This window comes from Haliotis asinina, chromosome 16, assembly GCF_037392515.1.
Source record: "Haliotis asinina isolate JCU_RB_2024 chromosome 16, JCU_Hal_asi_v2, whole genome shotgun sequence".
NCBI lineage: Eukaryota > Metazoa > Mollusca > Gastropoda > Lepetellida > Haliotidae > Haliotis > Haliotis asinina.
In genome coordinates this window covers 30,718,040-30,743,384 of record NC_090295.1, presented here as the reverse complement: position 1 = coordinate 30,743,384, position 25,345 = coordinate 30,718,040, and positions in this window count along the sequence as shown.

Here is a 25,345-nt window from a genome sequence, read left to right as displayed (position 1 = left end):
CTGGTTTGCAAATAGGTAAAAATGTGAATCGGAGGTAGAGGTTTTCAAACCAGCTGAAATGATAGACGAGGGTTCCTGATGGAGTGCTAGGGGGTGAAAACACAGTTTCATGAAAGTCAGCTTTGGCACCCCAGGAAGGGTAATCCCGTGAAAGGGTAATAGTGGATACATCATCGTTTGGAAATAGGTAAAAAGGTGAATCGTAGCTACAGGTTTTCAAACCAGCTTAAATGATAGAGAAGGGTTCCTGATGGAGTGCTAGAGGGTCAAAACACAGTTTCGCGAAAGTCAACTTTGGCACCCCAGGAAGGGTAATCCCGTCAAAGGGTCATAGGGGATACATCCTGGTTTAGAAATAGATAAAAATTTGAATCGTAGCTACAGGTTTTCAAACCAGCTGAAATGATAGAGGAGGGTTCCTGATGGAGTGCTAGAGGGTCAAAACACAGTTTCGTGAAAGTCAACTTTGGCACCCCAGGAAGGGTAATCCCGTGAAAGGGTCCTAGGGGATACATCCTGGTTTAGAAATAGATAAAAATTTGGATCGTAGCTACAGGTTTTGATACCAGCTGAAATGATAGAGGAGGGTTCCTGATGGAGTGCTAGAGGGTCAAAACAGAGTTTGAAGAAAGTCAAATTTGGCACTCGAGGAAGGGTAATAACGTGAAAGGGTAATAGTGGATACATCGTGGCTTGGAAATAGGTAAAACAGTGAATCGGAGCTACAGGTTTTCAAACCAGCTGAAATGATAGAGGAGGTTTCCTGATGGAGTGCTAGAGGGTCAAAACACAGTTTCGTGAAAGTCAACTTTGGCACCCCAGGAAGGGTAATCCCGTGGAAGGGTAATAGGGGATAGATCCTGGTTTGGAAATAGGTAAAAAAGATGAATCGGAGCTATATGTTTTAAAACCATCTGAAATGATACAGGAGGTTTCCTGATGGATTGCTAGAGGGTCAAAACACAGTTTCATGAAAGTCAACTTTGGCACCCCAGGAAGGGTAATCCCGTGAAAGGGTCATAGGGGATACATCCTGGTTTAGAAATAGATAAAAATTTGGATCGTAGCTACAGGTTTTCAAACCAGCTGAAATGATAGAGGAGGGTTCCTGATGGAGTGCTAGAGGGTCAAAACAGAGTTGCAAGAAAGTCAAATTTGGCACTCGAGGAAGGGTAATCCCGTGAAAGGGTAATAGTGGATACATCCTGGTTTGGAAATTGGTAAAAAGTGAATCGGAGCTACAGGTTTTCAAACCAGCTGAAATGATAGAGGAGGGTTCCTGATGGAGTGCTAGAGGGTCAAAACACAGTTTCGTGAAAGTCAACTTTGGCACCCCAGGAAGGGTAATCCCGTGAAAGGGTCATAGGGGATACATCCTGGTTTAGAAATAGATAAAAATTTGAATCGTAGCTACAGGTTTTCAAACCAGCTGAAATGATAGAGGAGGGTTCCTGATGGAGTGCTAGAGGGTCAAAACAGAGTTTCAAGAATGTCAAATCTGGCACTCGAGGAAGGGTAATCCCGTGAAAGGGTAATAGTGGATACATCGTGTTTTGGAAATAGGTGAAAAAGTGAATCGGAGCTATATGTTTTAAAACCAGCTGAAATGATAGAGGAGGTTTCCTGATGGAGTGCTAGAGGGTCAAAACACAGTTTCGTGAAAGTCAACTTTGGCACCCCAGGAAGGGTAATCCCGTGAAAGGGTAATAGGGGATAGATCCTGGTTTGGAAATAGGTAAAAAAGATGCATCGGAGCTATATGTTTTAAAACCATCTGAAATGATACAGGAGGTTTCCTGATGGATTGCTAGAGGGTCAAAACACAGTTTCATGAAAGTCAACTTTGGCACCCCAGGAAGGGTAATCCCGTGAAAGGGTCATAGGGGATACATCCTGGTTTTGAAATAGATAAAAATTTGGATCGTAGCTACAGGTTTTCAAACCAGCTGAAATGATAGAGGAGGGTTCCTGATGGAGTGCTAGAGGGTCAAAACAGAGTTGCAAGAAAGTCAAATTTGGCACTCGAGGAAGGGTAATCCCGTGAAAGGGTAATAGTGGATACATCCTGGTTTGGAAATTGGTAAAAAGTGAATCGTAGCTACAGGTTTTCAAACCAGCTGAAATGATAGAGGAGGGTTCCTGATGGAGTGCTAGAGGGTCAAAACACAGTTTCGTGAAAGTCAACTTTGGCACCCCAGGAAGGGTAATCCCGTGAAAGGGTCATAGGGGATACATCCTGGTTTAGAAATAGATAAAAATTTGAATCGTAGCTACAGGTTTTCAAACCAGCTGAAATGATAGAGGAGGGTTCCTGATGGAGTGCTAGAGGGTCAAAACAGAGTTTCAAGAATGTCAAATCTGGCACTCGAGGAAGGGTAATCCCGTGAAAGGGTATTAGTGGATACATCGTGTTTTGGAAATAGGTGAAAAAGTGAATCGGAGCTATATGTTTTAAAACCAGCTGAAATGATAGAGGAGGTTTCCTGATGGAGTGCTAGAGGGTCAAAACACAGTTTCGTGAAAGTCAACTTTGGCACCCCAGGAAGGGTAATCCCGTGAAAGGGTAATAGGGGATAGATCCTGGTTTGGAAATAGGTAAAAAAGATGCATCGGAGCTATATGTTTTAAAACCATCTGAAATGATACAGGAGGTTTCCTGATGGAATGCTAGAGGGTCAAAACACAGTTTTGAGAAAGTCAACTTTGGCACCCCAGGAAGGGTAATCCCGTGAAAGGGTCATAGGGGATACATCCTGGTTTAGAAATAGATAAAAATTTGGATCGTAGCTACAGGTTTTCAAACCAGCTGAAATGATAGAGGAGGGTTACTGATGGAGTGCTAGAGGGTCAAAACAGAGTTGCAAGAAAGTCAAATTTGGCACTCGAGGAAGGGTAATCCCGTGAAAGGGTAATAGTGGATACATCATAGTTTGGAAATAGGTAAAAAAGTGAATCGGAGCTACAGGTTTTCAAACCAGCTGAAATGATAGAGGAGGTTTCCTGATGGAGTGCTAGAGGGTCAAAACACAGTTTCGTGAAAGTCAACTTTGGCACCCCAGGAAGGGTAATCCCGTGAAATGGTAATAGTGGATACATCCTGGTTTGCAAATAGGTAAAAATGTGAATCGGAGGTAGAGGTTTCCAAACCAGCTGAAATGATAGACGAGGGTTCCTGATGGAGTGCTACTGGGTGAAAACACAGTTTCATGAAAGTCAGCTTTGGCACCCCAGGAAGGGTAATCCCGTGAAAGGGTAATAGTGGATACATCATCGTTTGGAAATAGGTAAAAAGGTGAATCGTAGCTACAGGTTTTCAAACCAGCTTAAATGATAGAGAAGGGTTCCTGATGGAGTGCTAGAGGGTCAAAACACAGTTTCGCGAAAGTCAACTTTGGCACCCCAGGAAGGGTAATCCCGTGAAAGGGTGACAGGGGATACACCCTGGTTTGGAAATAGGTAAAAAAGATGAATCAGAGCTATATGTTTTTAAAAAATCTGAAATGAGAGAGGAGGTTTTCTGATGGAGTGCTAGAGGGTCAAAACACAGTTTTGAGAAAGTCAACTTTGGCACCCCAGGAAGGGTAGATAAAAATTAAGATTAAGAAATAGATAAAAATTTGGATCGTAGCTACAGGTTTTCAAACCAGCTGAAATGATAGAGGAGGGTTCCTGATGGAGTGCCAGAAGGTCAAAACAGAGTTTCAAGAAAGTCAAATTTGGCACTCGAGGAAGGGTAATCCCGTGAAAGGGTAATAGTGGATACATCGTGGTTTGGAAATAGGTAGAAAAGTGAATCGGAGCTATATGTTTTAAAACCAGCTGAAATGATAGAGGAGGTTTCCTGATGGAGTGCTAGGGGGTCAAAACACAGTTTCGTGAAAGTCAACTTTGGCACCCCAGGAAGGGTAATCCCGTGAAAGGGTAATAGTGGATACATCATCGTTTGGAAATAGGTAAAAAGGTGAATCGTAGCTACAGGTTTTCAAACCAGCTGAAATGATGGAGGAGGGTTCCTGATGGAATGCTAGAGGGTCAAAGCAGAGTTTCGTGAAAGTCAACTTTGGCACCCCAGGAAGGGTAATCCCGTGAAAGGGTCATAGAGGATACATCCTGGTTTAGAAATAGATAAAAATTTGAATCGTAGCTACAGGTTTTCAAACCAGCTGAAATGATAGAGGAGGGTTCCTGATGGAGTGCTAGAGGGTCAAAACACAGTTTCTTGAAAGTCAACTTTGGCACCCCAGGAAGGGTAATCCCGTGAAAGGGTCATAGGGGATACATCCTTGTTTAGAAATAGATAAAAATTTGGATCGTAGCTACAGGTTTTGAAACCAGCTGAAGTGATGGAGGAGGGTTCCTGATGGAGTGCTAGAGGGTCAAAACAGAGTTTGAAGAAAGTCAAATTTGGCACTCGAGGAAGGGTAATCCCTTGAAAGGGTAATAGTGGATACATCGTGGTTTGGAAATAGGTAAAAAAGTGAATCGGAGCTATATGTTTTAAAACCAGCTGAAACGATAGAGGAGGTTTCCTGATGGAGTGCTAGAGGGTCAAAACACAGTTTCGTGAAAGTCAACTTTGGCACCCCAGGAAGGGTAATCCCGTGAAAGGGTAATAGGGGATACATCCTGGTTTGGAAATAGGTAAAAAAGATGAATCGGAGCTATATCTTTTAAAACCATCTGAAATGATACAGGAGGTTTCCTGATGGAATGCTAGAGGGTCAAAACACAGTTTCATGAAAGTCAACTTTGGCACCCCAGGAAGGGTAATCAAGTGAAAGGGTCATAGGGGATACATCCTGGTTTAGAAATAGATAAAAATTTGGATCGTAGCTACAGGTTTTCAAACCAGCTGAAATGATAGAGGAGGGTTCCTGATGGAGTGCTAGAGGGTCAAAACAGAGTTTCAAGAAAGACAAATTTGGCACTCGAGGAAGGGTAATCCCGTGAAAGGGTAATAGTGGATACATCATAGTTTGGAAATAGGTAAAACAGTGAATCGGAGCTACAGGTTTTCAAACCAGCTGAAATGATAGAGGAGGTTTCCTGATGGAGTGCTAGAGGGTCAAAACACAGTTTCGTGAAAGTCAACTTTGGCACCCCAGGAAGGGTAATCCCGTGAAATGGTAATAGTGGATGCATCCTGGTTTGCAAATAGGTAAAAATGTGAATCGGAGGTAGAGGTTTTCAAACCAGCTGAAATGATAGACGAGGGTTCCTGATGGAGTGCTAGGGGGTGAAAACACAGTTTCATGAAAGTCAGCTTTGGCACCCAAGGAAGGGTAATCCCGTGAAAGGGTAATAGTGGATACAACATCGTTTGGAAATAGGTAAAAAGGTGAATCGTAGCTACAGGTTTTCAAACCAGCTTAAATGATAGAGAAGGGTTCCTGATGGAGTGCTAGAGGGTCAAAACACAGTTTCGCGAAAGTCAACTTTGGCACCCCAGGAAGGGTAATCCCGTGAAAGGGTCATAGGGGATACATCCTGGTTTAGAAATAGATAAAAATTTGAATCGTAGCTACAGGTTTTCAAACCAGCTGAAATGATAGAGGAGGGTTCCTGATGGAGTGCTAGAGGGTCAAAACACAGTTTCGTGAAAGTCAACTTTGGCACCCCAGGAAGGGTAATCCCGTGAAAGGGTCCTAGGGGATACATCCTGGTTTAGAAATAGATAAAAATTTGGATCGTAGCTACAGGTTTTGATACCAGCTGAAATGATAGAGGAGGTTTCCTGATGGAGTGCTAGAGGGTCAAAACAGAGTTTGAAGAAAGTCAAATTTGGCACTCGAGGAAGGGTAATCCCGTGAAAGGGTAATAGTGGATACATCGTGGCTTGGAAATAGGTAAAAAAGTGAATCGGAGCTATATGTTTTAAAACCATCTGAAATGATAGAGGAGGTTTCCTGATGGAGTGCTAGAGGGTCAAAACACAGTTTCGTGAAAGTCAACTTTGGCACCCCAGGAAGGGTAATCCCGTGAAAGGGTAGTAGTTGATAGATCCTGGTTTGGAAATAGGTAAAAAAGATGAATCGGAGCTATATGTTTTAAAACCATCTGAAATGATACAGGAGGTTTCCTGATGGAATGCTAGAGGGTCAAAACACAGTTTCATGAAAGTCAACTTTGGCACCCCAGGAAGGGTAATCCCGTGAAAGGGTCATAGGGGATACATCCTGGTTTTGAAATAGATAAAAATTTGGATCGTAGCTACAGGTTTTCAAACCAGCTGAAATGATAGAGGAGGGTTCCTGATGGAGTGCTAGAGGGTCAAAACAGAGTTGCAAGAATATCAAATTAGGCACTCGAGGAAGGGTAATCCCGTGAAAGGGTAATAGTGGATACATCCTGGTTTGGAAATAGGTAAAAAGTGAATCGGAGCTACAGGTTTTCAAACCAGCTGAAATGATAGAGGAGGGTTCCTGATGGAGTGCTAGAGGGTCAAAACACAGTTTCGTGAAAGTCAACTTTGGCACCCCAGGAAGGGTAATCCCGTGAAAGGGTCATAGGGGATACATCCTGGTTTAGAAATAGATAAAAATTTGAATCGTAGCTACAGGTTTTCAAACCAGCTGAAATGATAGAGGAGGGTTCCTGATGGAGTGCTAGAGGGTCAAAACAGAGTTTCAAGAATGTCAAATCTGGCACTCGAGGAAGGGTAATCCCGTGAAAGGGTAATAGTGGATACATCGTGTTTTGGAAATAGGTGAAAAAGTGAATCGGAGCTATATGTTTTAAAACCAGCTGAAATGATAGAGGAGGTTTCCTGATGGAGTGCTAGAGGGTCAAAACACAGTTTCGTGAAAGTCAACTTTGGCACCCCAGGAAGGGTAATCCCGTGAAAGGGTAATAGGGGATAGATCCTGGTTTGGAAATAGGTAAAAAAGATGAATCGGAGCTATATGTTTTAAAACCATCTGAAATGATACAGGAGGTTTCCTGATGGAATGCTAGAGGGTCAAAACACAGTTTTGAGAAAGTCAACTTTGGCACCCCAGGAAGGGTAATCCCGTGAAAGGGTAATAGGGGATACATCCTGGTTTAGAAATAGATAAAAATTTGGATCATAGCTACAGGTTTTCAAACCAGCTGAAATGAAAGAGGAGGGTTACTGATGGAGTGCTAGAGGGTCAAAACAGAGTTGCAAGAAAGTCAAATTTGGCACTCGAGGAAGGGTAATCCCGTGAAAGGGTAATAGTGGATACATCATGGTTTGGAAATAGGTAAAAAAGTGAATCGGAGCTACAGGTTTTCAAACCAGCTGAAATGATAGAGGAGGTTTCCTGATGGAGTGCTAGAGGGTCAAAACACAGTTTCGTGAAAGTCAACTTTGGCACCCCAGGAAGGGTAATCCCGTGAAATGGTAATAGTGGATACATCCTGGTTTGCAAATAGGTAAAAATGTGAATCGGAGGTAGAGGTTTCCAAACCAGCTGAAATGATAGACGAGGGTTCCTGATGGAGTGCTACTGGGTGAAAACACAGTTTCATGAAAGTCAGCTTTGGCACCCCAGGAAGGGTAATCCCGTGAAAGGGTAATAGTGGATACATCATCGTTTGGAAATAGGTAAAAAGGTGAATCGTAGCTACAGGTTTTCAAACCAGCTTAAATGATAGAGAAGGGTTCCTGATGGAGTGCTAGAGGGTCAAAACACAGTTTCGCGAAAGTCAACTTTGGCACCCCAGGAAGGGTAATCCCGTGAAAGGGTGACAGGGGATACACCCTGGTTTGGAAATAGGTAAAAAAGATGAATCAGAGCTATATGTTTTTAAAAAATCTGAAATGAGAGAGGAGGTTTTCTGATGGAGTGCTAGAGGGTCAAAACACAGTTTTGAGAAAGTCAACTTTGGCACCCCAGGAAGGGTAGATAAAAATTAAGATTAAGAAATAGATAAAAATTTGGATCGTAGCTACAGGTTTTCAAACCAGCTGAAATGATAGAGGAGGGTTCCTGATGGAGTGCCAGAAGGTCAAAACAGAGTTTCAAGAAAGTCAAATTTGGCACTCGAGGAAGGGTAATCCCGTGAAAGGGTAATAGTGGATACATCGTGGTTTGGAAATAGGTAGAAAAGTGAATCGGAGCTATATGTTTTAAAACCAGCTGAAATGATAGAGGAGGTTTCCTGATGGAGTGCTAGGGGGTCAAAACACAGTTTCGTGAAAGTCAACTTTGGCACCCCAGGAAGGGTAATCCCGTGAAAGGGTAATAGTGGATACATCATCGTTTGGAAATAGGTAAAAAGGTGAATCGTAGCTACAGGTTTTCAAACCAGCTGAAATGATGGAGGAGGGTTCCTGATGGAATGCTAGAGGGTCAAAGCAGAGTTTCGTGAAAGTCAATTTTGGCACCCCAGGAAGGGTAATCCCGTGAAAGGGTCATAGAGGATACATCCTGGTTTAGAAATAGATAAAAATTTGAATCGTAGCTACAGGTTTTCAAACCAGCTGAAATGATAGAGGAGGGTTCCTGATGGAGTGCTAGAGGGTCAAAACACAGTTTCGTGAAAGTCAACTTTGGCACCCCAGGAAGGGTAATCCCGTGAAAGGGTCATAGGGGATACATCCTTGTTTAGAAATAGATAAAAATTTGGATCGTAGCTACAGGTTTTGAAACCAGCTGAAGTGATGGAGGAGGGTTCCTGATGGAGTGCTAGAGGGTCAAAACAGAGTTTGAAGAAAGTCAAATTTGGCACTCGAGGAAGGGTAATCCCGTGAAAGGGTAATAGTGGATACATCGTGGTTTGGAAATAGGTAAAAAAGTGAATCGGAGCTATATGTTTTAAAACCAGCTGAAACGATAGAGGAGGTTTCCTGATGGAGTGCTAGAGGGTCAAAACACAGTTTCGTGAAAGTCAACTTTGGCACCCCAGGAAGGGTAATCCCGTGAAAGGGTAATAGGGGATACATCCTGGTTTGGAAATAGGTAAAAAAGATGAATCGGAGCTATATCTTTTAAAACCATCTGAAATGATACAGGAGGTTTCCTGATGGAATGCTAGAGGGTCAAAACACAGTTTCATGAAAGTCAACTTTGGCACCCCAGGAAGGGTAATCAAGTGAAAGGGTCATAGGGGATACATCCTGGTTTAGAATTAGATAAAAATTTGGATCGTAGCTACAGGTTTTCAAACCAGCTGAAATGATAGAGGAGGGTTCCTGATGGAGTGCTAGAGGGTCAAAACAGAGTTTCAAGAAAGACAAATTTGGCACTCGAGGAAGGGTAATCCCGTGAAAGGGTAATAGTGGATACATCATAGTTTGGAAATAGGTAAAACAGTGAATCGGAGCTACAGGTTTTCAAACCAGCTGAAATGATAGAGGAGGTTTCCTGATGGAGTGCTAGAGGGTCAAAACACAGTTTCGTGAAAGTCAACTTTGGCACCCCAGGAAGGGTAATCCCGTGAAATGGTAATAGGGGATACATCCTGGTTTGCAAATAGGTAAAAATGTGAATCGGAGGTAGAGGTTTTCAAACCAGCTGAAATGATAGACGAGGGTTCCTGATGGAGTGCTAGGGGGTGAAAACACAGTTTCATGAAAGTCAGCTTTGGCACCCAAGGAAGGGTAATCCCGTGAAAGGGTAATAGTGGATACAACATCGTTTGGAAATAGGTAAAAAGGTGAATCGTAGCTACAGGTTTTCAAACCAGCTTAAATGATAGAGAAGGGTTCCTGATGGAGTGCTAGAGGGTCAAAACACAGTTTCGCGAAAGTCAACTTTGGCACCCCAGGAAGGGTAATCCCGTGAAAGGGTCATAGGGGATACATCCTGGTTTAGAAATAGATAAAAATTTGAATCGTAGCTACAGGTTTTCAAACCAGCTGAAATGATAGAGGAGGGTTCCTGATGGAGTGCTAGAGGGTCAAAACACAGTTTCGTGAAAGTCAACTTTGGCACCCCAGGAAGGGTAATCCCGTGAAAGGGTCCTAGGGGATACATCCTGGTTTAGAAATAGATAAAAATTTGGATCGTAGCTACAGGTTTTGATACCAGCTGAAATGATAGAGGAGGTTTCCTGATGGAGTGCTAGAGGGTCAAAACAGAGTTTGAAGAAAGTCAAATTTGGCACTCGAGGAAGGGTAATCCCGTGAAAGGGTAATAGTGGATACATCGTGGCTTGGAAATAGGTAAAAAAGTGAATCGGAGCTATATGTTTTAAAACCATCTGAAATGATAGAGGAGGTTTCCTGATGGAGTGCTAGAGGGTCAAAACACAGTTTCGTGAAAGTCAACTTTGGCACCCCAGGAAGGGTAATCCCGTGAAAGGGTAGTAGGGGATAGATCCTGGTTTGGAAATAGGTAAAAAAGATGAATCGGAGCTATATGTTTTAAAACCATCTGAAATGATACAGGAGGTTTCCTGATGGAATGCTAGAGGGTCAAAACACAGTTTCATGAAAGTCAACTTTGGCACCCCAGGAAGGGTAATCCCGTGAAAGGGTCATAGGGGATACATCCTGGTTTTGAAATAGATAAAAATTTGGATCGTAGCTACAGGTTTTCAAACCAGCTGAAATGATAGAGGAGGGTTCCTGATGGAGTGCTAGAGGGTCAAAACAGAGTTGCAAGAATGTCAAATTTGGCACTCGAGGAAGGGTAATCCCGTGAAAGGGTAATAGTGGATACATCCTGGTTTGGAAATAGGTAAAAAGTGAATCGGAGCTACAGGTTTTCAAACCAGCTGAAATGATAGAGGAGGGTTCCTGATTGAGTGCTAGAGGGTCAAAACACAGTTTCGTGAAAGTCAACTTTGGCACCCCAGGAAGGGTAATCCCGTGAAAGGGTCATAGGGGATACATCCTGGTTTAGAAATAGATAAAAATTTGAATCGTAGCTACAGGTTTTCAAACCAGCTGAAATGATAGAGGAGGGTTCCTGATGGAGTGCTAGAGGGTCAAAACAGAGTTTCAAGAATGTCAAATCTGGCACTCGAGGAAGGGTAATCCCGTGAAAGGGTAATAGTGGATACATCGTGTTTTGGAAATAGGTGAAAAAGTGAATCGGAGCTATATGTTTTAAAACCATCTGAAATGATAGAGGAGGTTTCCTGATGGAGTGCTAGAGGGTCAAAACACAGTTTCGTGAAAGTCAACTTTGGCACCCCAGGAAGGGTAATCCCGTGAAAGGGTAATAGGGGATAGATCCTGGTTTGGAAATAGGTAAAAAAGATGAATCGGAGCTATATGTTTTAAAACCATCTGAAATGATACAGGAGGTTTCCTGATGGAATGCTAGAGGGTCAAAACACAGTTTTGAGAAAGTCAACTTTGGCACCCCAGGAAGGGTAATCCCGTGAAAGGGTAATAGGGGATACATCCTGGTTTAGAAATAGATAAAAATTTGGATCGTAGCTACAGGTTTTCAAACCAGCTGAAATGAAAGAGGAGGGTTACTGATGGAGTGCTAGAGGGTCAAAACAGAGTTGCAAGAAAGTCAAATTTGGCACTCGAGGAAGGGTAATCCCGTGAAAGGGTAATAGTGGATACATCATGGTTTGGAAATAGGTAAAAAAGTGAATCGGAGCTACAGGTTTTCAAACCAGCTGAAATGATAGAGGAGGGTTCCTGATGGAGTGCTAGAGGGTCAAAACACAGTTTCGTGAAAGTCAGCTTTGGCACCCCAGGAAGGGTAATCCCGTGAAATGGTAATAGTGGATACATCCTGGTGTGCAAATAGGTAAAAATGAGAATCGGAGCTAGAGGCTTTCAAACCAGCTGAAATGATAGAGGAGGGTTCCTGATGGAGTGCTAGGGGGTCAAAACACAGTTTCGTGAAAGTCAACTTTGGCACCCCAGGAAGGGTAATCCCGTGAAAGGGTAATAGTGGATACATCGTGGTTTGGAAATAGGTAAAAAGGTGAATCGTAGCTACAGGTTTTCAAACCAGCTGGTTTCCTGATGGAATGCTAGAGGGTCAAAACACAGTTTCGTGAAAGTCAGCTTTGGCACCCCAGGAAGGGTAATCCCGTGAAAGGGTCATAGGGGATACATCCTGGTTTAGAAATAGATAAAAATTTGAATCGTAGCTACAGGTTTTCAAACCAGCTTAAATGATAGAGAAGGGTTCCTGATGGAGTGCTAGAGGGTCAAAACACAGTTTCGCGAAAGTCAACTTTGGCACCCCAGGAAGGGTAATCCCGTGAAAGGGTCATAGGGGATACATCCTGGTTTAGAAATAGATAAAAATTTGAATCGTAGCTACAGGTTTTCAAACCAGCTGAAATGATAGAGGAGGGTTCCTGATGGAGTGCTAGAGGGTCAAAACACAGTTTCGTGAAAGTCAACTTTGGCACCCCAGGAAGGGTAATCCCGTGAAAGGGTCCTAGGGGATACATCCTGGTTTAGAAATAGATAAAAATTTGAATCGTAGCTACAGGTTTTGATACCAGCTGAAATGATAGAGGAGGGTTCCTGATGGAGTGCTAGAGGGTCAAAACAGAGTTTGAAGAAAGTCAAATTTGGCACTCGAGGAAGGGTGATCCCGTGAAAGGGTAATAGTGGATACATCGTGGCTTGGAAATAGGTAAAAAAGTGAATCGGAGCTATATGTTTTAAAACCATCTGAAATGATAGAGGAGGTTTCCTGATGGAGTGCTAGAGGGTCAAAACACAGTTTCGTGAAAGTCTACTTTGGCACCCCAGGAAGGGTAATCCCGTGAAAGGGTAGTAGGGGATAGATCCTGGTTTGGAAATAGGTAAAAAAGATGAATCGGAGCTATATGTTTTAAAACCATCTGAAATGATTCAGGAGGTTTCCTCATGGATTCCTAGAGGGTCAAAACACAGTTTCATGAAAGTCAACTTTGGCACCCCAGGAAGGGTAATCCCGTGAAAGGGTCATAGGGGATACATCCTGGTTTTGAAATAGATAAAAATTTGGATCGTAGCTACAGGTTTTCAAACCAGCTGAAATGATAGAGGAGGGTTCCTGATGGAGTGCTAGAGGGTCAAAACAGAGTTGCAAGAATGTCAAATTTGGCACTCGAGGAAGGGTAATCCCGTGAAAGGGTAATAGTGGATACATCCTGGTTTGGAAATTGGTAAAAAGTGAATCGGAGCTACAGGTTTTCAAACCAGCTGAAATGATAGAGGAGGGTTCCTGATGGAGTGCTAGAGGGTCAAAACACAGTTTCGTGAAAGTCAACTTTGGCACCCCAGGAAGGGTAATCCCTTGAAAGGGTCATAGGGGATACATCCTGGTTTAGAAATAGATAAAAATTTGAATCGTAGCTACAGGTTTTCAAACCGGCTGAAATGATAGAGGAGGGTTCCTGATGGAGTGCTAGAGGGTCAAAACAGAGTTTCAAGAATGTCAAATCTGGCACTCGAGGAAGGGTAATCCCGTGAAAGGGTAATAGTGGATACATCGTGTTTTGGAAATAGGTGAAAAAGTGAATCGGAGCTATATGTTTTAAAACCAGCTGAAATGATAGAGGAGGTTTCCTGATGGAGTGCTAGAGGGTCAAAACACAGTTTCGTGAAAGTCAACTTTGGCACCCCAGGAAGGGTAATCCCGTGAAAGGGTAATAGGGGATAGATCCTGGTTTGGAAATAGGTAAAAAAGATGAATCGGAGCTATATGTTTTAAAACCATCTGAAATGATACAGGAGGTTTCCTGATGGAATGCTAGAGGGTGAAAACACAGTTTTGAGAAAGTCAACTTTGGCACCCCAGGAAGGGTAATCCCGTGAAAAAGTCATAGGGGATACATCCTGGTTTAGAAATAGATAAAAATTTGGATCGTAGCTACAGGTTTTCAAACCAGCTGAAATGAAAGAGGAGGGTTCCTGATGGAGTGCTAGAGGGTCAAAACAGAGTTGCAAGAAAGTCAAATTTGGCACTCGAGGAAGGGTAATCCCGTGAAAGGGTAATAGTGGATACATCATGGTTTGGAAATAGGTAAAAAAGTGAATCGGAGCTACAGGTTTTCAAACCAGCTGAAATGATAGAGGAGGGTTCCTGATGGAGTGCTAGAGGGTCAAAACACAGTTTCGTGAAAGTCAGCTTTGGCACCCCAGGAAGGGTAATCCCGTGAAATGGTAATAGTGGATACATCCTGGTGTGCAAATAGGTAAAAATGAGAATCGGAGCTAGAGGTTTTCAAACCTGCTGAAATGATAGAGGAGGGTTCCTGATGGAGTGCTAGGGGGTCAAAACACAGTTTCGTGAAAGTCAACTTTGGCACCCCAGGAAGGGTAATCCCGTGAAAGGGTAATAGTGGATACATCGTGGTTTGGAAATAGGTAAAAAGGTGAATCGTAGCTACAGGTTTTCAAACCAGCTGGTTTCCTGATGGAATGCTAGAGGGTCAAAACACAGTTTCGTGAAAGTCAGCTTTGGCACCCCAGGAAGGGTAATCCCGTGAAAGGGTCATAGGGGATACATCCTGGTTTAGAAATAGATAAAAATTTGAATCGTAGCTACAGGTTTTCAAACCAGCTTAAATGATAGAGAAGGGTTCCTGATGGAGTGCTAGAGGGTCAAAACACAGTTTCGCGAAAGTCAACTTTGGCACCCCAGGAAGGGTAATCCCGTGAAAGGGTCATAGGGGATACATCCTGGTTTAGAAATAGATAAAAATTTGAATCGTAGCTACAGGTTTTCAAACCAGCTGAAATGATAGAGGAGGGTTCCTGATGGAGTGCTAGAGGGTCAAAACACAGTTTCGTGAAAGTCAACTTTGGCACCCCAGGAAGGGTAATCCCGTGAAAGGGTCCTAGGGAATACATCCTGGTTTAGAAATAGATAAAAATTTGGATCGTAGCTACAGGTTTTGATACCAGCTGAAATGATAGAGGAGGGTTCCTGATGGAGTGCTAGAGGGTCAAAACAGAGTTTGAAGAAAGTCAAATTTGGCACTCGAGGAAGGGTAATCCCGTGAAAGGGTAATAGTGGATACATCGTGGCTTGGAAATAGGTAAAAAAGTGAATCGGAGCTATATGTTTTAAAACCATCTGAAATGATAGAGGAGGTTTCCTGATGGAGTGCTAGAGGGTCAAAACACAGTTTCGTGAAAGTCTACTTTGGCACCCCAGGAAGGGTAATCCCGTGAAAGGGTAGTAGGGGATAGATCCTGGTTTGGAAATAGGTAAAAAAGATGAATCGGAGCTATATGTTTTAAAACCATCTGAAATGATTCAGGAGGTTTCCTCATGGATTGCTAGAGGGTCAAAACACAGTTTCATGAAAGTCAACTTTGGCACCCCAGGAAGGGTAATCCCGTGAAAGGGTCATAGGGGATACATCCTGGTTTTGAAATAGATAAAAATTTGGATCGTAGCTACAGGTTTTCAAACCAGCTGAAATGATAGAGGAGGGTTCCTGATGGAGTGCTAGAGGGTCAAAACAGAGTTGCAAGAATGTCAAATTTGGCACTCGAGGAAGGGTAATCCCGTGAAAGGGTAATAGTGGATACATCCTGGTTTGGAAATTGGTAAAAAGTGAATCGGAGCTACAGGTTTTCAAACCAGCTGAAATGATAGAGGAGGGTTCCTGATGGAGTGCTAGAGGGTCAAAACACAGTTTCGTGAAAGTCAACTTTGGCACCCCAGGAAGGGTAATCCCGTGAAAGGGTCATAGGGGATACATCCTGGTTTAGAAATAGATAAAAATTTGAATCGTAGCTACAGGTTTTCAAACCAGCTGAAATGATAGAGGAGGGTTCCTGATGGAGTGCTAGAGGGTCAAAACAGAGTTTCAAGAATGTCAAATCTGGCACTCGAGGAAGGGTAATCCCGTGAAAGGGTAATAGGGGATAGATCCTGGTTTGGAAATAGGTAAAAAAGATGAATCGGAGCTATATGTTTTAAAACCATCTGAAATGATACAGGAGGTTTCCTGATGGAATGCTAGAGGGTGAAAACACAGTTTTGAGAAAGTCAACTTTGGCACCCCAGGAAGGGTAATCCCGTGAAAGGGTCATAGGGGATACATCCTGGTTTAGAAATAGATAAAAATTTGGATCGTAGCTACAGGTTTTCAAACCAGCTGAAATGAAAGAGGAGGGTTACTGATGGAGTGCTAGAGGGTCAAAACAGAGTTGCAAGAAAGTCAAATTTGGCACTCGAGGAAGGGTAATCCCGTGAAAGGGTAATAGTGGATACATCATGGTTTGGAAATAGGTAAAAAAGTGAATCGGAGCTACAGGTTTTCAAACCAGCTGAAATGATAGAGGAGGGTTCCTGATGGAGTGCTAGAGGGTCAAAACACAGTTTCGTGAAAGTCAGCTTTGGCACCCCAGGAAGGGTAATCCCGTGAAATGGTAATAGTGGATACATCCTGGTGTGCAAATAGGTAAAAATGAGAATCGGAGCTAGCGGCTTTCAAACCAGCTGAAATGATAGAGGAGGGTTCCTGATGGAGTGCTAGGGGGTCAAAACACAGTTTCGTGAAAGTCAACTTTGGCACCCCAGGAAGGGTAATCCCGTGAAAGGGTAATAGTGGATACATCGTGGTTTGGAAATAGGTAAAAAGGTGAATCGTAGCTACAGGTTTTCAAACCAGCTGGTTTCCTGATGGAATGCTAGAGGGTCAAAACACAGTTTCGTGAAAGTCAGCTTTGGCACCCCAGGAAGGGTAATCCCGTGAAAGGGTCATAGGGGATACATCCTGGTTTTGAAATAGATAAAAATTTGGATCGTAGCTACAGGTTTTCAAACCAGCTGAAATGATAGAGGAGGGTTCCTGATGGAGTGCTAGAGGGTCAAAACAGAGTTGCAAGAATGTCAAATTTGGCACTCGAGGAAGGGTAATCCCGTGAAAGGGTAATAGTGGATACATCCTGGTTTGGAAATTGGTAAAAAGTGAATCGGAGCTACAGGTTTTCAAACCAGCTGAAATGATAGAGGAGGGTTCCTGATGGAGTGCTAGAGGGTCAAAACACAGTTTCGTGAAAGTCAACTTTGGCACCCCAGGAAGGGTAATCCCGTGAAAGGGTCATAGGGGATACATCCTGGTTTAGAAATAGATAAAAATTTGAATCGTAGCTACAGGTTTTCAAACCAGCTGAAATGATAGAGGAGGGTTCCTGATGGAGTGCTAGAGGGTCAAAACAGAGTTTCAAGAATGTCAAATCTGGCACTCGAGGAAGGGTAATCCCGTGAAAGGGTAATAGTGGATACATCGTGTTTTGGAAATAGGTGAAAAAGTGAATCGGAGCTATATGTTTTAAAACCAGCTGAAATGATAGAGGAGGTTTCCTGATGGAGTGCTAGAGGGTCAAAACACAGTTTCGTGAAAGTCAACTTTGGCACCCCAGGAAGGGTAATCCCGTGAAAGGGTAATAGGGGATAGATCCTGGTTTGGAAATAGGTAAAAAAGATGAATCGGAGCTATATGTTTTAGAACCATCTGAAATGATACAGGAGGTTTCCTGATGGAATGCTAGAGGGTGAAAACACAGTTTTGAGAAAGTCAACTTTGGCACCCCAGGAAGGGTAATCCCGTGAAAGGGTCATAGGGGATACATCCTGGTTTAGAAATAGATAAAAATTTGGATCGTAGCTACAGGTTTTCAAACCAGCTGAAATGAAAGAGGAGGGTTACTGATGGAGTGCTAGAGGGTCAAAACAGAGTTGCAAGAAAGTCAAATTTGGCACTCGAGGAAGGGTAATCCCGTGAAAGGGTAATAGTGGATACATCATGGTTTGGAAATAGGTAAAAAAGTGAATCGGAGCTACAGGTTTTCAAACCAGCTGAAATGATAGAGGAGGGTTCCTGATGGAGTGCTAGAGGGTCAAAACACAGTTTCGTGAAAGTCAGCTTTGGCACCCCAGGAAGGGTAATCCCGTGAAATGGTAATAGTGGATACATCCTGGTGTGCAAATAGGTAAAAATGAGAATCGGAGCTAGAGGCTTTCAAACCAGCTGAAATGATAGAGGAGGGTTCCTGATGGAGTGCTAGGGGGTCAAAACACAGTTTCGTGAAAGTCAACTTTGGCACCCCAGGAAGGGTAATCCCGTGAAAGGGTAATAGTGGATACATCGTGGTTTGGAAATAGGTAAAAAGGTGAATCGTAGCTACAGGTTTTCAAACCAGCTGGTTTCCTGATGGAATGCTAGAGGGTCAAAACACAGTTTCGTGAAAGTCAGCTTTGGCACCCCAGGAAGGGTAATCCCGTGAAAGGGTCATAGGGGATACATCCTGGTTTTGAAATAGATAAAAATTTGGATCGTAGCTACAGGTTTTCAAACCAGCTGAAATGATAGAGGAGGGTTCCTGATGGAGTGCTAGAGGGTCAAAACAGAGTTGCAAGAATGTCAAATTTGGCACTCGAGGAAGGGTAATCCCGTGAAAGGGTAATAGTGGATACATCCTGGTTTGGAAATTGGTAAAAAGTGAATCGGAGCTACAGGTTTTCAAACCAGCTGAAATGATAGAGGAGGGTTCCTGATGGAGTGGTAGAGGGTCAAAACACAGTTTCGTGAAAGTCAACTTTGGCACCCCAGGAAGGGTAATCCCGTGAAAGGGTCATAGGGGATACATCCTGGTTTAGAAATAGATAAAAATTTGAATCGTAGCTACAGGTTTTCAAACCAGCTGAAATGATAGAGGAGGGTTCCTGATGGAGTGCTAGAGGGTCAAAACAGAGTTTCAAGAATGTCAAATCTGGCACTCGAGGAAGGGTAATCCCGTGAAAGGGTAATAGTGGATACATCGTGTTTTGGAAATAGGTGAAAAAGTGAATCGGAGCTATATGTTTTAAAACCAGCTGAAATGATAGAGGAGGTTTCCTGATGGAGTGCTAGAGGGTCAAAACACAGTTTCGTGAAAGTCAACTTTGGCACCCCAGGAAGGGTAATCCCGTGAAAGGGTCATAGGGGATAGATCCTGGTTTGGAAATAGGTAAAAAAGATGAATCGGAGCTACATGTTTTAAAACCATCTGAAATGATACAGGAGGTTTCCTGATGGAATGCTAGAGGGTGAAAACACAGTTTTGAGAAAGTCAACTTTGGCACCCCAGGAAGGGTAATCCCGTGAAAGGGTCATAGGGGATACATCCTGGTTTAGAAATAGATAAAAATTTGGATCGTAGCTACAGGTTTTCAAACCAGCTGAAATGATAGAGGAGGGTTACTGATGGAGTGCTAGAGGGTCAAAACAGAGTTGCAAGAAAGTCAAATTTGGCACTCGAGGAAGGGTAATCCCGTGAAAGGGTAATAGTGGATACATCATGGTTTGGAAATAGGTAAAAAAGTGAATCGGAGCTACAGGTTTTCAAACCAGCTGAAATGATAGAGGAGGGTTCCTGATGGAGTGCTAGAGGGTCAAAACACAGTTTCGTGAAAGTCAACTTTGGCACCCCAGGAAGGGTAATCCCGTGAAATGGTAATAGTGGATACATCCTGGTGTGCAAATAGGTAAAAATGAGAATCGGAGCTAGAGGCTTTCAAACCAGCTGAAATGATAGAGGAGGGTTCCTGATGGAGTGCTAGGGGGTCAAAACACAGTTTCGTGAAAGTAAACTTTGGCACCCCAGGAAGGGTAATCCCGTGAAAGGGTAATAGTGGATACATCGTGGTTTGGAAATAGGTAAAAAGGTGAATCGTAGCTACAGGTTTTCAAACCAGCTGGTTTCCTGATGGAATGCTAGAGGGTCAAAACACAGTTTTGAGAAAGTCAACTTTGGCACCCCAGGAAGGGTAATCCCGTGAAAGGGTAATAGTGGATACATCATGGTTTGGAAATAGGAAAAAAAGTGAATCGGAGCTATATGTTTTCAAACCACCTGAAATGATATAGGGATGGTTCCTGATGGAGTGCTAGGGGGTCAAAACACAGTTTCGTGAAAGTCAACTTTGGCACCCCAGGAAGGGTAATCGCATGAAAGGGTAATATGGGATACATCCTGGTTTAGAAATAAACAAAAAGTTGAATCGGAGCTAGAGATTTTCGAAAATGCTCAAATGATAGAGGACTTTTCCTGATGGAATGCTAGAGGTTCAAAACACAGTTTCGTGAAAGTCAACCTTGGCACCCCAGGAAGGGTAATCCCGTGAAAGGGTAATAGTGGATACATCATGGTTTGGAAATAGATAAAACAGTGAATCGGAGCTACAGGTTTTCAAACCAGCTGAAATGATAGAGGAGGTTTCCTGATGGAGTGCTAGAGGGTCAAAACACAGTTTCGTGAAAGTCAACTTTGGCACCCCAGGAAGGGTAATCCCGTGAAATGGTAATAGTGGATACATCCTGGTTTGCAAATAGGTAAAAATGTGAATCGGAGGTGGAGGTTTTCAAACCAGCTGAAATGATAGACGAGGGTTCCTGATGGAGTGCTAGGGGGTGAAAACACAGTTTCATGAAAGTCAGCTTTGGCACCCCAGGAAGGGTAATCCCGTGAAAGGGTAATAGTGGATACATCATCGTTTGGAAATAGGTAAAAAGGTGAATCGTAGCTACAGGTTTTCAAACCAGCTTAAAAGATAGAGAAGGGTTCCTGATGGAGTGCTAGAGGGTCAAAACACAGTTTCGCGAAAGTCAACTTTGGCACCCCAGGAAGGGTAATCCCGTGAAAGGGTGACAGGGGATACATCCTGGTTTGGAAATAGGTAAAAAAGATGAATCAGAGCTATATGTTTTTAAAAAATCTGAAATGAGAGAGGAGGTTTTCTGATGGAGTGCTAGAGGGTCAAAACACAGTTTTGAGAAAGTCAACTTTGGCACCCCAGGAAGGGTAGATAAAAATTAAGATTAAGAAATAGATAAAAATTTGGATCGTAGCTACAGGTTTTCAAACCAGCTGAAATGATAGAGGAGGGTTCCTGATGGAGTGCCAGAAGGTCAAAACAGAGTTTCAAGAAAGTCAAATCTGGCACTCGAGGAAGGGTAATCCCGTGAAAGGGTCATAGTGGATACATCGTTTTTTGGAAATAGGTAGAAAAGTGAATCGGAGCTATATGATTTAAAACCAGCTGAAATGATAGAGGAGGTTTCCTGATGGAGTGCTAGAGGGTCAAAACACAGTTTCGTGAAAGTCAACTTTGGCACCCCAGGAAGGGTTATCCCGTGAAAGGGTCATAGGGGATAGATCCTGGTTTGGAAATAGGTAAAAAAGATGAATCGGAGCTATATGTTTTAAAACCATCTCAAATGATACAGGAGGTTTCCTGATGGAATGCTAGAGGGTCAAAACACAGTTTCAAGAAAGTCAACTTTGGCACCCCAGGAAGGGTAATCCCGTGAAAGGGTCATAGGGGATACATCCTGGTTTAGAAATAGATAAAAATTTGGATCGTAGCTACAGGTTTTCAAACCAGCTGAAATGATAGAAGAGGGTTCCTGATGGAGTGCTAGAGGGTCAAAACACAGTTTCGTGAAAGTCAACTTTGGCACCCCAGGAAGGGTAATCCCGTGAAAGGGTGATAGTGGATACATCATGGTTTGGAAATAGGTAAAAATTTGGATCGTAGCTACAGGTTTTCAAACCAGCTGAAATGATAGAAGAGGGTTCCTGATGGAGTGCTAGAGGGTCAAAACACAGTTTCGTGAAAGTCAACTTTGGCACCCCAGGAAGGGTAATCCCGTTAAAGGGTGATAGTGGATACATCATGGTTTGGAAATAGGTAAAAAAGATGAATCGGAGCTAGAGGCTTTCAAACCAGCTGAAATGATAGAGGAGGGTTCCTGATGGAGTGCTAGGGGGTCAAAACACAGTTTCGTGAAAGTCAACTTTGGCACCCCAGGAAGGGTAATCCCATGAAAGGGTAATATGGGATACATCGTGGTTTAGAAATAAACAAAAAGTTGAATCGGAGCTAGAGGTTTTCGAAAATGCTCAAATGATAGAGGAGGTTTCCTGATGGAATGCTAGAGGTTCAAAACACAGTTTCGTGAAAGTCAACCTTGGCACCCGAGGAAGGGTAATCCCATGAAAAGGTAATAGGGGATACATCCTTGGTTCGGAAATAGGTAAAAAAGATGAATCGGAGCTATATGTTTTAAAACCATCTGAAGTGATAGAGGACGTTTCCTGATGGAATGCTAGAGGGTCAAAACACAGTTTTGAGAAAGTCAACTTTGGCACCCCAGGAAGGGTAATCCCGTAAAAGGGTAATAGGGGATACATCCTGGTTTGGAAATAGGGAAAATTGTGAGTCGGAGGTACAGGTTTTGAAACCAGCTCAAATGATAGAAGAGGGTTCCTGATGGAGTGCTAGATTGTCAAAACACAGTTTCGTGAAAGTCAACTTTGGCACCCCAGGAAGGGTAATCCCGTGAAAGGGTCATAGGGGATACATCCTGGTTTGGAAATAGGTAAAAAAGATAAATCGGAGCTATATGTTTTAAAACCATCTGAAATGATAGAGGAGGTTTCCTGATGGATTGCTAGAGGGTCAAAACACAGTTTCATGAAAGTCAACTTTGGCACCCCAGGAAGGGTAATCCCGTGAAAGGGTCAAAGGGGATACATCCTGGTTTAGAAATAGATTAAAATTTGGATCGTAGCTACAGGTTTTCAAACCAGCTGAAATGATAGAGGAGGGTTCCTGATGGAGTGCTAGAGGGTCAAAACAGAGTTGCAAGAAAGTCAAATTTGGCACTCGAGGAAGGGTAATCCCGTGAGGGGGTAATAGTGGATACATCATGTTTTGGAAATAGGTAAAAAAGTGAATCGGAGCTACAGGTTTTCAAACCAGCTGAAATGATAGAGGAGGGTTCCTGATGGAGTGCTAGAGGGTCAAAACACAGTTTCGTGAAAGTCAACTTTGGCACCCCAGGAAGGGTAATCCCGTGAAAGGGTCATAGGGGATACATCCTGGTTTAGAAATAGATAAAAATGTGAATCGTAGCTACAGGTTTTGAAACCAGCTGAAATGATAGAGGAGGGTTCCTGATGGAGTGCTAGAGGGTCAAAACACAGTTTCGTGAAAGTCAACTTTGGCACCCCAGGAAGGGTAATCCCGTGAAAGGGTCATAGGGGATACATCCTGGTTTGGAAATAGGTAGAAAGGTGAATCGTAGCTACAGGTTTTCAAACCAGCTGAAATGATAGAGGAGGGTTCCTGATGGAGTGCTAGAGGGTCAAAACATAGTTTTGAGAAAGTCAAATTTGGCACTCGAGGAAGGGTCATCCCGTGAAAAGGTAATAGTGGATACATCATAGTTTGGAAATAGGCAAAAAAGTGAATCGGAGCTATATGTTTTAAAACCAGCTGAAATGATAGAGCAGGTTTCCTGATGGAATGCTAGAGGGTCAAAACACAGTTTTGAGAAAGTCAACTTTGGCACACCAGGAAGGGTAATCCCGTGAAAGGCTAATAGTGGATACATCATGGTTTGGAAATAGGTACAAAAGTGAATCGGAGCTATATGTTTTCAAACCACCTGAAATGATATAGGGATGGTTCCTGATGGAGTGCTAGGGGGTCAAAACACAGTTTCGTGAAAGTCACCTTTGGCACCCCAGGAAGGGTAATCGCATGAAAGGGTAATATGGGATACATCGTGGTTTAGAAAGAAACAAAAAGTTGAATTGGAGCTAGAGGTTTTCGAAAATGCTCAAATGATAGAGGAGGTTTCCTGATGGAATGCTAGAGGTTCAAAACACAGTTTCGTGAAAGTCAACTTTGGCACCCCAGGAAGGGTAATCCCGTGAAAGGGTCATAGGGGATACATCCTGGTTTGGAAATAGGTAAAAAAGATAAATCGGAGCTATATGTTTTAAAACCATCTGAAATGATAGAGGAGGTTTCCTGATGGAGTGCTAGAGGGTCAAAACACAGTTTCATGAAAGTCAACTTTGGCACCCCAGGAAGGGTAATCCCGTGAAAGGGTCACAGGGGATACATCCTGGTTTAGAAATAGATAAAAATTTGGATCGTAGCTACAGGTTTTCAAACCAGCTGAAATGATAGAGGAGGGTTCCTGATGGAGTGCTAGAGGGTCAAAACAGAGTTGCAAGAAAGTCAAATTTGGCACTCGAGGAAGGGTAATCCCGTGAAAGGGTAATAGTGGATACATCCTGGTTTGGAAATAGGTAAAAAAGTGAATCGGAGCTACAGGTTTTCAAACCATCTGAAATGATAGAGGAGGGTTCCTGATGGAGTGCTAGAGGGTCAAAACACAGTTTCGTGAAAGTCAACTTTGGCACCCCAGGAAGGGTAATCCCGTGAAAGGGTCATAGGGGATAGATCCTGGTTTAGAAATAGATAAAAATGTGAATCGTAGCTACAGGTTTTCAAACCAGCTGAAATGATAGAGGAGGGTTCCTGATGGAGTGCTAGAGGGTCAAAACATAGTTTTGAGAAAGTCAAATTTGGCACTCGAGGAAGGGTAATCCCGTGAAAGGGTCACAGGGGATACATCCTGGTTTAGTAATAGATAAAAATTTGGATCGTAGCTACAGGTTTTCAAACCAGCTGAAATGATAGAGGAGGGTTCCTGATGGAGTGCTAGAGGGTCAAAACACAGTTTCGTGAAAGTCAACTTTGGCACCCCAGGAAGGGTAATCCCGTGAAAGGGTCATAGGGGATACATCCTGGTTTAGAAATAGATAAAAATGTGAATCGTAGCTACAGGTTTTCAAACCATCTGAAATGATAGAGGAGGGTTCCTGATGGAGTGCTAGAGGGTCAAAACACAGTTTCGTGAAAGTCAACTTTGGCACCCCAGGAAGGGTAATCCCGTGAAAGGGTCATAGGTGGATACATCCTGGTTTGGAAATAGGTAGAAAGGTGAATCGTAGCTACAGGTTTTCAAACCAGCTGAAATGATAGAGGAGGGTTCCTGATGGAGTGCTGGAGGGTCAAAGCACAGTTTCGTGAAAGTCAACTTTGGCACCCCAGGAAGGGTAATCCCGTGAAAGGGTCATAGGGGATACATCCTGGTTTGGAAATAGGTAGAAAGGTGAATCGTAGCTACAGGTTTTCAAACCAGCTGAAATGATAGAGAAGGGTTCCTGATGGAGTGCTAGAGGGTCAAAACACAGTTTCGCGAAAGTCAACTTTGGCACCCCAGGAAGGGTAATCCCGTGAAAGGGTCAAAGGGGATACATCCTGGTTTAAAAATAGATAAAAATTTGCATCGTAGCTACAGGTTTTCAAACCAGCTGAAATGATAGAGGAGGGTTCCTGATGGAGTGCTAGAGGGTCAAAACATAGTTTTGAGAAAGTCAAATTTGGCACTCGAGGAAGGGTCATCCCGTGAAAAGGTAATAGTGGATACATCATGGTTTGGAAATAGGTAAAAAAGTGAATCGGAGCTATATGTTTTAAAACCAGCTGAAATGATAGAGCAGGTTTCCTGATGGAATGCTAGAGGGTCAAAACACAGTTTTGAGAAAGTCAACTTTGGCACCCCAGGAAGGGTAATCCCGTGAAAGGGTAATAGTGGATACATC